The sequence below is a fragment of the Hyperolius riggenbachi genome, chromosome 2 (genome assembly GCF_040937935.1).
Source record: "Hyperolius riggenbachi isolate aHypRig1 chromosome 2, aHypRig1.pri, whole genome shotgun sequence".
Classification (NCBI taxonomy): domain Eukaryota; kingdom Metazoa; phylum Chordata; class Amphibia; order Anura; family Hyperoliidae; genus Hyperolius; species Hyperolius riggenbachi.
The window spans coordinates 155610156-155620030 of NC_090647.1; the positions used below are offsets into that span (position 1 = coordinate 155610156).

Here is a 9875-nt window from a genome sequence, read left to right on the forward strand (position 1 = left end):
CTCACCTTCAAGGCGCCGAAACGGCGCCTTGGAGTTTGCCTGCGGCCACACTAAGCCGAAAGCGCCCGCTCTCGTCAGATCGCGGAAGCTAAGCGGCTTCAGGCCTGGTTAGTAGCTGCATGGGAGACCGGCTGTGAACCCCAGGTGCTGCAGGCGTTTTTTTGGGTTTGAGGCCCAATGGCTATGAGCACGCGTGGGAAGCCTCACCTTCAAGGCGCCGAAACGGAGCCTTGGAGTTTGCCTGCGGCCACACTAAGCCGAAAGCGCCCGCTCTCGTCAGATCGCGGAAGCTAAGCGGCTTCAGGCCTGGTTAGTAGCTGCATGGGAGACCGGCTGTGAACCCCAGGTACTGCAGGTGTTTTTTTGGGTTTGAGGCCCAATGGCTATGAGCACGCGTGGGAAGCCTCACCTTCAAGGCGCCGAAACGGCGCCTTGGAGTTTGCCTGCGGCCACACTAAGCCGAAAGCGCCCGCTCTCGTCAGATCGCGGAAGCTAAGCGGCTTCAGGCCTGGTTAGTAGCTGCATGGGAGACCGGCTGTGAACCCCAGGTGCTGCAGGCGTTTTTTTTGGGTTTGAGGCCCAATGGCTATGAGCACGCGTGGGAAGCCTCACCTTCAAGGCGCCGGAACGGCGCCTTGGAGTTTGCCTGCGGCCACACTAAGCCGAAAGCGCCCGCTCTCGTCAGATCGCGGAAGCTAAGCGGCTTCAGGCCTGGTTAGTAGCTGCATGGGAGACCGGCTGTGAACCCCAGGTGCTGCAGGCGGTTTTTTGGGTTTGAGGCCCAATGGCTATGAGCACGCGTGGGAAGCCTCACCTTCAAGGCGCCGAAACGGAGCCTTGGAGTTTGCCTGCGGCCACACTAAGCCTAAAGCGCCCGCTCTCGTCAGATCGCGGAAGCTAAGCGGCTTCAGGCCTGGTTAGTAGCTACATGGGAGACCGGCTGTGAACCCCAGGTGCTGCAGGTGTTTTTTTGGGTTTGAGGCCCAATGGCTATGAGCACGCGTGGGAAGCCTCACCTTCAAGGCGCCGAAACGGCGCCTTGGAGTTTGCCTGCGGCCACACTAAGCCGAAAGCGCCCGCTCTCGTCAGATCGCGGAAGCTAAGCGGCTTCAGGCCTGGTTAGTAGCTGCATGGGAGACCGGCTGTGAACCCCAGGTGCTGCAGGCATTTTTTTGGGTTTGAGGCCCAATGGCTATGAGCACGCGTGGGAAGCCTCACCTTCAAGGCGCCGAAACGGCGCCTTGGAGTTTGCCTGCGGCCACACTAAGCCGAAAGCGCCCGCTCTCGTCAGATCGCGGAAGCTAAGCGGCTTCAGGCCTGGTTAGTAGCTGCATGGGAGACCGGCTGTGAACCCCAGGTGCTGCAGGCGTTTTTTTGGGTTTGAGGCCCAATGGCTATGAGCACGCGTGGGAAGCCTCACCTTCAAGGCGCCGAAACGGAGCCTTGGAGTTTGCCTGCGGCCACACTAAGCCGAAAGCGCCCGCTCTTGTCAGATCGCGGAAGTTAAGCGGCTTCAGGCCTGGTTAGTAGCTGCATGGGAGACCGGCTGTGAACCCCAGGTGCTGCAGGCGTTTTTTTGGGTTTGAGGCCCAATGGCTATGAGCACGCGTGGGAAGCCTCACCTTCAAGGCGCCGAAACGGCGCCTTGGAGTTTGCCTGCGGCCACACTAAGCCGAAAGCGCCCGCTCTCGTCAGATCGCGGAAGCTAAGCGGCTTCAGGCCTGGTTAGTAGCTGCATGGGAGACCGGCTGTGAACCCCAGGTGCTGCAGGCGTTTTTTTTGGGTTTGAGGCCCAATGGCTATGAGCACGCGTGGGAAGCCTCACCTTCAAGGCGCCGAAACGGCGCCTTGGAGTTTGCCTGCGGCCACACTAAGCCGAAAGCGCCCGCTCTCGTCAGATCGCGGAAGCTAAGCGGCTTCAGGCCTGGTTAGTAGCTGCATGGGAGAAGGGCTGTGAACCCCAGGTGCTGCAGGCGTTTTTTTGGGTTTGAGGCCCAATGGCTATGAGCACGTGTGGGAAGCCTCACCTTCAAGGCGCCGAAACGGCGCCTTGGAGTTTGCCTGCGGCCACACTAAGCTGAAAGCGCCCGCTCTCGTCAGATCGCGGAAGCTAAGCGGCTTCAGGCCTGGTTAGTAGTTGCATGGGAGACCGGCTGTGAACCCCAGGTGCTGCAGGCGTTTTTTTGGGTTTGAGGCCCAATGGCTATGAGCACGCGTGGGAAGCCTCACCTTCAAGGCGCCGAAACGGCGCCTTGGAGTTTGCCTGCGGCCACACTAAGCCGAAAGCGCCCGCTCTCGTCAGATCGCGGAAGCTAAGCGGCTTCAGGCCTGGTTAGTAGCTGCATGGGAGACCGGCTGTGAACCCCAGGTGCTGCAGGCGTTTTTTTTGGGTTTGAGGCCCAATGGCTATGAGCACGCGTGGGAAGCCTCACCTTCAAGGCGCCGAAACGGCGCCTTGGAGTTTGCCTGCGGCCACACTAAGCCGAAAGCGCCCGCTCTCGTCAGATCGCGGAAGCTAAGCGGCTTCAGGCCTGGTTAGTAGCTGCATGGGAGACCGGCTGTGAACCCCAGGTGCTGCAGGCGTTTTTTTGGGTTTGAGGCCCAATGGCTATGAGCACGCGTGGGAAGCCTCACCTTCAAGGCGCCGAAACGGCGCCTTGGAGTTTGCCTGCGGCCACACTAAGCCGAAAGCGCCCGCTCTCGTCAGATCGCGGAAGCTAAGCGGCTTCAGGCCTGGTTAGTAGCTGCATGGGAGACCGGCTGTGAACCCCAGGTGCTGCAGGCGTTTTTTTGGGTTTGAGGCCCAATGGCTATGAGCACGCGTGGGAAGCCTCACCTTCAAGGCGCCGAAACGGCGCCTTGGAGTTTGCCTGCGGCCACACTAAGCCGAAAGCGCCCGCTCTCGTCAGATCGTGGAAGCTAAGCGGCTTCAGGCCTGGTTAGTAGCTGCATGGGAGACCGGCTGTGAACCCCAGGTGCTGCAGGCGTTTTTTTGGGTTTGAGGCCCAATGGCTATGAGCACGCGTGGGAAGCCTCACCTTCAAGGCGCCGAAACGGCGCCTTGGAGATTGCCTGCGGCCACACTAAGCCGAAAGCGCCCGCTCTCGTCAGATCGCGGAAGCTAAGCGGCTTCAGGCCTGGTTAGTAGCTGCATGGGAGACCGGCTGTGAACCCCAGGTGCTGCAGGCGTTTTTTTGGGTTTGAGGCCCAATGGCTATGAGCACGCGTGGGAAGCCTCACCTTCAAGGCGCCGGAACGGCGCCTTGGAGTTTGCCTGCGGCCACACTAAGCCGAAAGCGCCCGCTCTCGTCAGATCGCGGAAGCTAAGCGGCTTCAGGCCTGGTTAGTAGCTGCATGGGAGACCGGCTGTGAACCCCAGGTGCTGCAGGCGTTTTTTTGGGTTTGAGGCCCAATGGCTATGAGCACGCGTGGGAAGCCTCACCTTCAAGGCGCCGAAACGGCGCCTTGGAGATTGCCTGCGGCCACACTAAGCCGAAAGCGCCCGCTCTCGTCAGATCGCGGAAGCTAAGCGGCTTCAGGCCTGGTTAGTAGCTGCATGGGAGACCGGCTGTGAACCCCAGGTGCTGCAGGCGTTTTTTTGGGTTTGAGGCCCAATGGCTATGAGCACGCGTGGGAAGCCTCACCTTCAAGGCGCCGGAACGGCGCCTTGGAGTTTGCCTGCGGCCACACTAAGCCGAAAGCGCCCGCTCTCGTCAGATCGCGGAAGCTAAGCGGCTTCAGGCCTGGTTAGTAGCTGCATGGGAGACCGGCTGTGAACCCCAGGTGCTGCAGGCGTTTTTTTGGGTTTGAGGCCCAATGGCTATGAGCACGCGTGGGAAGCCTCACCTTCAAGGCGCCGGAACGGCGCCTTGGAGTTTGCCTGCGGCCACACTAAGCCGAAATCGCCCGCTCTCGTCAGATCGCGGAAGCTAAGCGGCTTCAGGCCTGGTTAGTAGCTGCATGGGAGACCGGCTGTGAACCCCAGGTGCTGCAGGCGTTTTTTGGGGTTTGAGGCCCAATGGCTATGAGCACGCGTGGGAAGCCTCACCTTCAAGGCGCCGAAACGGCGCCTTGGAGTTTGCCTGCGGCCACACTAAGCCGAAAGCGCCCGCTCTCGTCAGATCGCGGAAGCTAAGCGGCTTCAGGCCTGGTTAGTAGCTGCATGGGAGACCGGCTGTGAACCCCAGGTGCTGCAGGCGGTTTTTTGGGTTTGAGGCCCAATGGCTATGAGCACGCGTGGGAAGCCTCACCTTCAAGGCGCCGAAACGGCGCCTTGGAGTTTGCCTGCGGCCACACTAAGCCGAAAGCGCCCGCTCTCGTCAGATCGCGGAAGCTAAGCGGCTTCAGGCCTGGTTAGTAGCTGCATGGGAGACCGGCTGTGAACCCCAGGTGCTGCAGGCGTTTTTTTGGGTTTGAGGCCCAATGGCTATGAGCACGCGTGGGAAGCCTCACCTTCAAGGCGCCGAAACGGCGCCTTGGAGTTTGCCTGCGGCCACACTAAGCCGAAAGCGCCCGCTCTCGTCAGATCGCGGAAGCTAAGCGGCTTCAGGCCTGGTTAGTAGCTGCATGGGAGACCGGCTGTGAACCCCAGGTGCTGCAGGCGTTTTTTTGGGTTTGAGGCCCAATGGCTATGAGCACGCGTGGGAAGCCTCACCTTCAAGGCGCCGAAACGGCGCCTTGGAGTTTGCCTGCGGCCACACTAAGCCGAAAGCGCCCGCTCTCGTCAGATCGCGGAAGCTAAGCGGCTTCAGGCCTGGTTAGTAGCTGCATGGGAGACCGGCTGTGAACCCCAGGTGCTGCAGGCGTTTTTTTGGGTTTGAGGCCCAATGGCTATGAGCACGCGTGGGAAGCCTCACCTTCAAGGCGCCGGAACGGCGCCTTGGAGTTTGCCTGCGGCCACACTAGGCCGAAAGCGCCCGCTCTCGTCAGATCGCGGAAGCTAAGCGGCTTCAGGCCTGGTTAGTAGCTGCATGGGAGACCGGCTGTGAACCCCAGGTGCTGCAGGCGTTTTTTTGGGTTTGAGGCCCAATGGCTATGAGCACGCGTGGGAAGCCTCACCTTCAAGGCGCCGAAACGGCGCCTTGGAGTTTGCCTGCGGCCACACTAAGCCGAAAGCGCCCGCTCTCGTCAGATCGCGGAAGCTAAGCGGCTTAAGGCCTGGTTAGTAGCTGCATGGGAGACCGGCTGTGAACCCCAGGTGCTGCAGGTGTTTTTTTGGGTTTGAGGCCCAATGGCTATGAGCACGCGTGGGAAGCCTCACCTTCAAGGCGCCGAAACGGCACCTTGGAGGTTGCCTGCGGCCACACTAAGCCGAAAGCGCCCGCTCTCGTCAGGTCGCGGAAGCTAAGCGGCTTCAGGCCTGGTTAGTAGCTGCATGGGAGACCGGCTGTGAACCCCAGGTGCTGCAGGCGTTTTTTTGGGTTTGAGGCCCAATGGCTATGAGCACGCGTGGGAAGCCTCACCTTCAAGGCGCCGAAACGGCGCTTTGGAGTTTGCCTGCGGCCACACTAAGCCGAAAGCGCCCGCTCTCGTCAGATCGCGGAAGCTAAGCGGCTTCAGGCCTGGTTAGTAGCTGCATGGGAGACCGGCTGTGAACCCCAGGTGCTGCAGGCGTTTTTTTGGGTTTGAGGCCCAATGGCTATGAGCACGCGTGGGAAGCCTCACCTTCAAGGCGCCGAAACGGCGCCTTGGAGTTTGCCTGCGGCCACACTAAGCCGAAAGCGCCCGCTCTCGTCAGATCGCGGAAGCTAAGCGGCTTCAGGCCTGGTTAGTAGCTGCATGGGAGACCGGCTGTGAACCCCAGGTGCTGCAGGCGTTTTTTTGGGTTTGAGGCCCAATGGCTATGAGCATGCGTGGGAAGCCTCACCTTCAAGGCGCCGAAACGGCGCCTTGGAGTTTGCCTGCGGCTACACTAAGCCGAAAGCGCCCGCTCTCGTCAGATCGCGGAAGCTAAGCGGCTTCAGGCCTGGTTAGTAGCTGCATGGGAGACCGGCTGTGAACCCCAGGTGCTGCAGGCGTTTTTTTGGGTTTGAGGCCCAATGGCTATGAGCACGCGTGGGAAGCCTCGCCTTCAAGGCGCCGAAACGGCGCCTTGGAGTTTGCCTGCGGCCACACTAAGCCGAAAGCGCCCGCTCTCGTCAGATCGTGGAAGCTAAGCGGCTTCAGGCCTGGTTAGTAGCTGCATGGGAGACCGGCTGTGAACCCCAGGTGCTGCAGGCGTTTTTTTGGGTTTGAGGCCCAATGGCTATGAGCACGCGTGGGAAGCCTCACCTTCAAGGCGCCGAAACGGCGCCTTGGAGTTTGCCTGCGGCCACACTAAGCCGAAAGCGCCCGCTCTCCTCAGATCGCGGAAGCTAAGCGGCTTCAGGCCTGGTTAGTAGCTGCATGGGAGACCGGCTGTGAACACCAGGTGCTGCAGGCGTTTTTTTGGGTTTGAGGCCCAATGGCTATGAGCACGCGTGGGAAGCCTCACCTTCAAGGCGCCGAAACGGCGCCTTGGAGTTTGCCTGCGGCCACACTAAGCCGAAAGTGCCCGCTCTCGTCAGATCGCGGAAGCTAAGCGGCTTCAGGCCTGGTTAGTAGCTGCATGGGAGACCGGCTGTGAACCCCAGGTGCTGCAGGCGTTTTGTTGGGTTTGAGGCCCAATGGCTATGAGCACGCGTGGGAAGCCTCACCTTCAAGGCGCCGAAACGGCGCCTTGGAGTTTGCCTGCGGCCACACTAAGCCGAAAGCGCCCGCTCTCGTCAGATCGCGGAAGCTAAGCGGCTTCAGGCCTGGTTAGTAGCTGCATGGGAGACCGGCTGTGAACCCCAGGTGCTGCAGGCGTTTTTTTTGGGTTTGAGGCCCAATGGCTATGAGCACGCGTGGGAAGCCTCACCTTCAAGGCGCCGAAACGGCGCCTTGGAGTTTGCCTGCGGCCACACTAAGCCGAAAGCGCCCGCTCTCGTCAGATCGCGGAAGCTAAGCGGCTTCAGGCCTGGTTAGTAGCTGCATGGGAGACCGGCTGTGAACCCCAGGTGCTGCAGGCGTTTTTTTGGGTTTGAGGCCCAATGGCTATGAGCACGCGTGGGAAGCCTCACCTTCAAGGCGCCGGAACGGCGCCTTGGAGTTTGCCTGCGGCCACACTAAGCCGAAAGCGCCCGCTCTCGTCAGATCGCGGAAGCTAAGCGGCTTCAGGCCTGGTTAGTAGCTGCATGGGAGACCGGCTGTGAACCCCATGTGCTGCAGGCGTTTTTTTGGGTTTGAGGCCCAATGGCTATGAGCACGCGTGGGAAGCCTCACCTTCAAGGCGCCTAAACGGAGCCTTGGAGTTTGCCTGCGGCCACACTAAGCCGAAAGCGCCCGCTCTCGTCAGATCGCGGAAGCTAAGCGGCTTCAGGCCTGGTTAGTAGCTGCATGGGAGACCGGCTGTGAACCCCAGGTGCTGCAGGCGTTTTTTGGGGTTTGAGGCCCAATGGCTATGAGCACGCGTGGGAAGCCTCACCTTCAAGGCGCCGAAACGGCGCCTTGGAGTTTGCCTGCGGCCACACTAAGCCGAAAGCGCCCGCTCTCGTCAGATCGCGGAAGCTAAGCGGCTTCAGGCCTGGTTAGTAGCTGCATGGGAGACCGGCTGTGAACCCCAGGTGCTGCAGGCGGTTTTTTGGGTTTGAGGCCCAATGGCTATGAGCACGCGTGGGAAGCCTCACCTTCAAGGCGCCGAAACGGCGCCTTGGAGTTTGCCTGCGGCCACACTAAGCCGAAAGCGCCCGCTCTCGTCAGATCGCGGAAGCTAAGCGGCTTCAGGCCTGGTTAGTAGCTGCATGGGAGACCGGCTGTGAACCCCAGGTGCTGCAGGCGTTTTTTTGGGTTTGAGGCCCAATGGCTATGAGCACGCGTGGGAAGCCTCACCTTCAAGGCGCCGAAACGGCGCCTTGGAGTTTGCCTGCGGCCACACTAAGCCGAAAGCGCCCGCTCTCGTCAGATCGCGGAAGCTAAGCGGCTTCAGGCCTGGTTAGTAGCTGCATGGGAGACCGGCTGTGAACCCCAGGTGCTGCAGGCGTTTTTTTGGGTTTGAGGCCCAATGGCTATGAGCACGCGTGGGAAGCCTCACCTTCAAGGCGCCGAAACGGCGCCTTGGAGTTTGCCTGCGGCCACACTAAGCCGAAAGCGCCCGCTCTCGTCAGATCGCGGAAGCTAAGCGGCTTCAGGCCTGGTTAGTAGCTGCATGGGAGACCGGCTGTGAACCCCAGGTGCTGCAGGCGTTTTTTTGGGTTTGAGGCCCAATGGCTATGAGCACGCGTGGGAAGCCTCACCTTCAAGGCGCCGGAACGGCGCCTTGGAGTTTGCCTGCGGCCACACTAGGCCGAAAGCGCCCGCTCTCGTCAGATCGCGGAAGCTAAGCGGCTTCAGGCCTGGTTAGTAGCTGCATGGGAGACCGGCTGTGAACCCCAGGTGCTGCAGGCGTTTTTTTGGGTTTGAGGCCCAATGGCTATGAGCACGCGTGGGAAGCCTCACCTTCAAGGCGCCGAAACGGCGCCTTGGAGTTTGCCTGCGGCCACACTAAGCCGAAAGCGCCCGCTCTCGTCAGATCGCGGAAGCTAAGCGGCTTAAGGCCTGGTTAGTAGCTGCATGGGAGACCGGCTGTGAACCCCAGGTGCTGCAGGTGTTTTTTTGGGTTTGAGGCCCAATGGCTATGAGCACGCGTGGGAAGCCTCACCTTCAAGGCGCCGAAACGGCACCTTGGAGGTTGCCTGCGGCCACACTAAGCCGAAAGCGCCCGCTCTCGTCAGGTCGCGGAAGCTAAGCGGCTTCAGGCCTGGTTAGTAGCTGCATGGGAGACCGGCTGTGAACCCCAGGTGCTGCAGGCGTTTTTTTTGGGTTTGAGGCCCAATGGCTATGAGCACGCGTGGGAAGCCTCACCTTCAAGGCGCCGAAACGGCGCTTTGGAGTTTGCCTGCGGCCACACTAAGCCGAAAGCGCCCGCTCTCGTCAGATCGCGGAAGCTAAGCGGCTTCAGGCCTGGTTAGTAGCTGCATGGGAGACCGGCTGTGAACCCCAGGTGCTGCAGGCGTTTTTTTGGGTTTGAGGCCCAATGGCTATGAGCACGCGTGGGAAGCCTCACCTTCAAGGCGCCGAAACGGCGCCTTGGAGTTTGCCTGCGGCCACACTAAGCCGAAAGCGCCCGCTCTCGTCAGATCGCGGAAGCTAAGCGGCTTCAGGCCTGGTTAGTAGCTGCATGGGAGACCGGCTGTGAACCCCAGGTGCTGCAGGCGTTTTTTTGGGTTTGAGGCCCAATGGCTATGAGCATGCGTGGGAAGCCTCACCTTCAAGGCGCCGAAACGGCGCCTTGGAGTTTGCCTGCGGCTACACTAAGCCGAAAGCGCCCGCTCTCGTCAGATCGCGGAAGCTAAGCGGCTTCAGGCCTGGTTAGTAGCTGCATGGGAGACCGGCTGTGAACCCCAGGTGCTGCAGGCGTTTTTTTGGGTTTGAGGCCCAATGGCTATGAGCACGCGTGGGAAGCCTCGCCTTCAAGGCGCCGAAACGGCGCCTTGGAGTTTGCCTGCGGCCACACTAAGCCGAAAGCGCCCGCTCTCGTCAGATCGTGGAAGCTAAGCGGCTTCAGGCCTGGTTAGTAGCTGCATGGGAGACCGGCTGTGAACCCCAGGTGCTGCAGGCGTTTTTTTGGGTTTGAGGCCCAATGGCTATGAGCACGCGTGGGAAGCCTCACCTTCAAGGCGCCGAAACGGCGCCTTGGAGTTTGCCTGCGGCCACACTAAGCCGAAAGCGCCCGCTCTCCTCAGATCGCGGAAGCTAAGCGGCTTCAGGCCTGGTTAGTAGCTGCATGGGAGACCGGCTGTGAACACCAGGTGCTGCAGGCGTTTTTTTGGGTTTGAGGC

The 9875-nt window shown here is 60.7% G+C and overlaps 31 non-coding genes and 18 pseudogenes across 31 annotated transcripts; all 49 read left to right on the forward strand.

Annotated features, from left to right (window-relative positions):
* The first annotated feature begins 37 nt into the window (after positions 1 to 37).
* LOC137556335 (5S ribosomal RNA) lies at positions 38 to 156 on the forward strand. The gene has a single exon (XR_011028989.1). It is a non-coding gene; the product is annotated as a 5S ribosomal RNA (ribosomal RNA).
* An 83-nt stretch (positions 157 to 239) lies between these two features.
* LOC137547688 (5S ribosomal RNA) lies at positions 240 to 358 on the forward strand (annotated as a pseudogene).
* Positions 359 to 441: 83 nt separating this feature from the next.
* LOC137556336 (5S ribosomal RNA) lies at positions 442 to 560 on the forward strand. Its single transcript, XR_011028990.1, has one exon. It is a non-coding gene; the product is annotated as a 5S ribosomal RNA (ribosomal RNA).
* Positions 561 to 644: 84 nt separating this feature from the next.
* On the forward strand, positions 645 to 763 carry LOC137556337 (5S ribosomal RNA). Its single transcript, XR_011028991.1, has one exon. It is a non-coding gene; the product is annotated as a 5S ribosomal RNA (ribosomal RNA).
* An 83-nt stretch (positions 764 to 846) lies between these two features.
* Positions 847 to 965, forward strand: LOC137548020 (5S ribosomal RNA; annotated as a pseudogene).
* An 83-nt stretch (positions 966 to 1048) lies between these two features.
* Positions 1049 to 1167, forward strand: LOC137549472 (5S ribosomal RNA). Its single transcript, XR_011026820.1, has one exon. It is a non-coding gene; the product is annotated as a 5S ribosomal RNA (ribosomal RNA).
* Positions 1168 to 1250: 83 nt separating this feature from the next.
* Positions 1251 to 1369, forward strand: LOC137556338 (5S ribosomal RNA). The gene has a single exon (XR_011028992.1). It is a non-coding gene; the product is annotated as a 5S ribosomal RNA (ribosomal RNA).
* An 83-nt stretch (positions 1370 to 1452) lies between these two features.
* On the forward strand, positions 1453 to 1571 carry LOC137558425 (5S ribosomal RNA; annotated as a pseudogene).
* Positions 1572 to 1654: 83 nt separating this feature from the next.
* Positions 1655 to 1773, forward strand: LOC137556339 (5S ribosomal RNA). The gene has a single exon (XR_011028993.1). It is a non-coding gene; the product is annotated as a 5S ribosomal RNA (ribosomal RNA).
* An 84-nt stretch (positions 1774 to 1857) lies between these two features.
* LOC137552115 (5S ribosomal RNA) lies at positions 1858 to 1976 on the forward strand (annotated as a pseudogene).
* An 83-nt stretch (positions 1977 to 2059) lies between these two features.
* LOC137550310 (5S ribosomal RNA) lies at positions 2060 to 2178 on the forward strand. The gene has a single exon (XR_011026907.1). It is a non-coding gene; the product is annotated as a 5S ribosomal RNA (ribosomal RNA).
* An 83-nt stretch (positions 2179 to 2261) lies between these two features.
* LOC137556342 (5S ribosomal RNA) lies at positions 2262 to 2380 on the forward strand. Its single transcript, XR_011028995.1, has one exon. It is a non-coding gene; the product is annotated as a 5S ribosomal RNA (ribosomal RNA).
* Positions 2381 to 2464: 84 nt separating this feature from the next.
* On the forward strand, positions 2465 to 2583 carry LOC137556343 (5S ribosomal RNA). Its single transcript, XR_011028996.1, has one exon. It is a non-coding gene; the product is annotated as a 5S ribosomal RNA (ribosomal RNA).
* An 83-nt stretch (positions 2584 to 2666) lies between these two features.
* Positions 2667 to 2785, forward strand: LOC137556344 (5S ribosomal RNA). Its single transcript, XR_011028997.1, has one exon. It is a non-coding gene; the product is annotated as a 5S ribosomal RNA (ribosomal RNA).
* Positions 2786 to 2868: 83 nt separating this feature from the next.
* Positions 2869 to 2987, forward strand: LOC137558722 (5S ribosomal RNA; annotated as a pseudogene).
* An 83-nt stretch (positions 2988 to 3070) lies between these two features.
* LOC137556345 (5S ribosomal RNA) lies at positions 3071 to 3189 on the forward strand. The gene has a single exon (XR_011028998.1). It is a non-coding gene; the product is annotated as a 5S ribosomal RNA (ribosomal RNA).
* An 83-nt stretch (positions 3190 to 3272) lies between these two features.
* On the forward strand, positions 3273 to 3391 carry LOC137556346 (5S ribosomal RNA). The gene has a single exon (XR_011028999.1). It is a non-coding gene; the product is annotated as a 5S ribosomal RNA (ribosomal RNA).
* Positions 3392 to 3474: 83 nt separating this feature from the next.
* LOC137556348 (5S ribosomal RNA) lies at positions 3475 to 3593 on the forward strand. Its single transcript, XR_011029000.1, has one exon. It is a non-coding gene; the product is annotated as a 5S ribosomal RNA (ribosomal RNA).
* Positions 3594 to 3676: 83 nt separating this feature from the next.
* Positions 3677 to 3795, forward strand: LOC137556349 (5S ribosomal RNA). The gene has a single exon (XR_011029001.1). It is a non-coding gene; the product is annotated as a 5S ribosomal RNA (ribosomal RNA).
* An 83-nt stretch (positions 3796 to 3878) lies between these two features.
* On the forward strand, positions 3879 to 3997 carry LOC137557941 (5S ribosomal RNA; annotated as a pseudogene).
* An 83-nt stretch (positions 3998 to 4080) lies between these two features.
* LOC137556350 (5S ribosomal RNA) lies at positions 4081 to 4199 on the forward strand. Its single transcript, XR_011029002.1, has one exon. It is a non-coding gene; the product is annotated as a 5S ribosomal RNA (ribosomal RNA).
* Positions 4200 to 4282: 83 nt separating this feature from the next.
* On the forward strand, positions 4283 to 4401 carry LOC137556351 (5S ribosomal RNA). The gene has a single exon (XR_011029003.1). It is a non-coding gene; the product is annotated as a 5S ribosomal RNA (ribosomal RNA).
* Positions 4402 to 4484: 83 nt separating this feature from the next.
* On the forward strand, positions 4485 to 4603 carry LOC137556352 (5S ribosomal RNA). Its single transcript, XR_011029004.1, has one exon. It is a non-coding gene; the product is annotated as a 5S ribosomal RNA (ribosomal RNA).
* Positions 4604 to 4686: 83 nt separating this feature from the next.
* LOC137556354 (5S ribosomal RNA) lies at positions 4687 to 4805 on the forward strand. The gene has a single exon (XR_011029006.1). It is a non-coding gene; the product is annotated as a 5S ribosomal RNA (ribosomal RNA).
* An 83-nt stretch (positions 4806 to 4888) lies between these two features.
* Positions 4889 to 5007, forward strand: LOC137557040 (5S ribosomal RNA; annotated as a pseudogene).
* An 83-nt stretch (positions 5008 to 5090) lies between these two features.
* Positions 5091 to 5209, forward strand: LOC137556848 (5S ribosomal RNA). The gene has a single exon (XR_011029486.1). It is a non-coding gene; the product is annotated as a 5S ribosomal RNA (ribosomal RNA).
* An 83-nt stretch (positions 5210 to 5292) lies between these two features.
* On the forward strand, positions 5293 to 5411 carry LOC137558189 (5S ribosomal RNA; annotated as a pseudogene).
* An 83-nt stretch (positions 5412 to 5494) lies between these two features.
* Positions 5495 to 5613, forward strand: LOC137556355 (5S ribosomal RNA). The gene has a single exon (XR_011029007.1). It is a non-coding gene; the product is annotated as a 5S ribosomal RNA (ribosomal RNA).
* An 83-nt stretch (positions 5614 to 5696) lies between these two features.
* Positions 5697 to 5815, forward strand: LOC137556356 (5S ribosomal RNA). Its single transcript, XR_011029008.1, has one exon. It is a non-coding gene; the product is annotated as a 5S ribosomal RNA (ribosomal RNA).
* Positions 5816 to 5898: 83 nt separating this feature from the next.
* On the forward strand, positions 5899 to 6017 carry LOC137557091 (5S ribosomal RNA; annotated as a pseudogene).
* An 83-nt stretch (positions 6018 to 6100) lies between these two features.
* Positions 6101 to 6219, forward strand: LOC137558723 (5S ribosomal RNA; annotated as a pseudogene).
* An 83-nt stretch (positions 6220 to 6302) lies between these two features.
* LOC137556877 (5S ribosomal RNA) lies at positions 6303 to 6421 on the forward strand (annotated as a pseudogene).
* An 83-nt stretch (positions 6422 to 6504) lies between these two features.
* Positions 6505 to 6623, forward strand: LOC137557557 (5S ribosomal RNA; annotated as a pseudogene).
* An 83-nt stretch (positions 6624 to 6706) lies between these two features.
* Positions 6707 to 6825, forward strand: LOC137556357 (5S ribosomal RNA). The gene has a single exon (XR_011029009.1). It is a non-coding gene; the product is annotated as a 5S ribosomal RNA (ribosomal RNA).
* An 84-nt stretch (positions 6826 to 6909) lies between these two features.
* On the forward strand, positions 6910 to 7028 carry LOC137556358 (5S ribosomal RNA). The gene has a single exon (XR_011029010.1). It is a non-coding gene; the product is annotated as a 5S ribosomal RNA (ribosomal RNA).
* An 83-nt stretch (positions 7029 to 7111) lies between these two features.
* On the forward strand, positions 7112 to 7230 carry LOC137547780 (5S ribosomal RNA; annotated as a pseudogene).
* An 83-nt stretch (positions 7231 to 7313) lies between these two features.
* Positions 7314 to 7432, forward strand: LOC137556359 (5S ribosomal RNA). Its single transcript, XR_011029011.1, has one exon. It is a non-coding gene; the product is annotated as a 5S ribosomal RNA (ribosomal RNA).
* An 83-nt stretch (positions 7433 to 7515) lies between these two features.
* On the forward strand, positions 7516 to 7634 carry LOC137556360 (5S ribosomal RNA). Its single transcript, XR_011029012.1, has one exon. It is a non-coding gene; the product is annotated as a 5S ribosomal RNA (ribosomal RNA).
* Positions 7635 to 7717: 83 nt separating this feature from the next.
* LOC137556361 (5S ribosomal RNA) lies at positions 7718 to 7836 on the forward strand. Its single transcript, XR_011029013.1, has one exon. It is a non-coding gene; the product is annotated as a 5S ribosomal RNA (ribosomal RNA).
* An 83-nt stretch (positions 7837 to 7919) lies between these two features.
* LOC137556362 (5S ribosomal RNA) lies at positions 7920 to 8038 on the forward strand. The gene has a single exon (XR_011029014.1). It is a non-coding gene; the product is annotated as a 5S ribosomal RNA (ribosomal RNA).
* Positions 8039 to 8121: 83 nt separating this feature from the next.
* LOC137556363 (5S ribosomal RNA) lies at positions 8122 to 8240 on the forward strand. Its single transcript, XR_011029015.1, has one exon. It is a non-coding gene; the product is annotated as a 5S ribosomal RNA (ribosomal RNA).
* An 83-nt stretch (positions 8241 to 8323) lies between these two features.
* LOC137557042 (5S ribosomal RNA) lies at positions 8324 to 8442 on the forward strand (annotated as a pseudogene).
* An 83-nt stretch (positions 8443 to 8525) lies between these two features.
* Positions 8526 to 8644, forward strand: LOC137556849 (5S ribosomal RNA). Its single transcript, XR_011029487.1, has one exon. It is a non-coding gene; the product is annotated as a 5S ribosomal RNA (ribosomal RNA).
* Positions 8645 to 8727: 83 nt separating this feature from the next.
* Positions 8728 to 8846, forward strand: LOC137558190 (5S ribosomal RNA; annotated as a pseudogene).
* An 84-nt stretch (positions 8847 to 8930) lies between these two features.
* On the forward strand, positions 8931 to 9049 carry LOC137556365 (5S ribosomal RNA). Its single transcript, XR_011029017.1, has one exon. It is a non-coding gene; the product is annotated as a 5S ribosomal RNA (ribosomal RNA).
* Positions 9050 to 9132: 83 nt separating this feature from the next.
* LOC137556366 (5S ribosomal RNA) lies at positions 9133 to 9251 on the forward strand. The gene has a single exon (XR_011029018.1). It is a non-coding gene; the product is annotated as a 5S ribosomal RNA (ribosomal RNA).
* An 83-nt stretch (positions 9252 to 9334) lies between these two features.
* LOC137557093 (5S ribosomal RNA) lies at positions 9335 to 9453 on the forward strand (annotated as a pseudogene).
* An 83-nt stretch (positions 9454 to 9536) lies between these two features.
* Positions 9537 to 9655, forward strand: LOC137558724 (5S ribosomal RNA; annotated as a pseudogene).
* Positions 9656 to 9738: 83 nt separating this feature from the next.
* On the forward strand, positions 9739 to 9857 carry LOC137556878 (5S ribosomal RNA; annotated as a pseudogene).
* Positions 9858 to 9875: the final 18 nt, after the last annotated feature.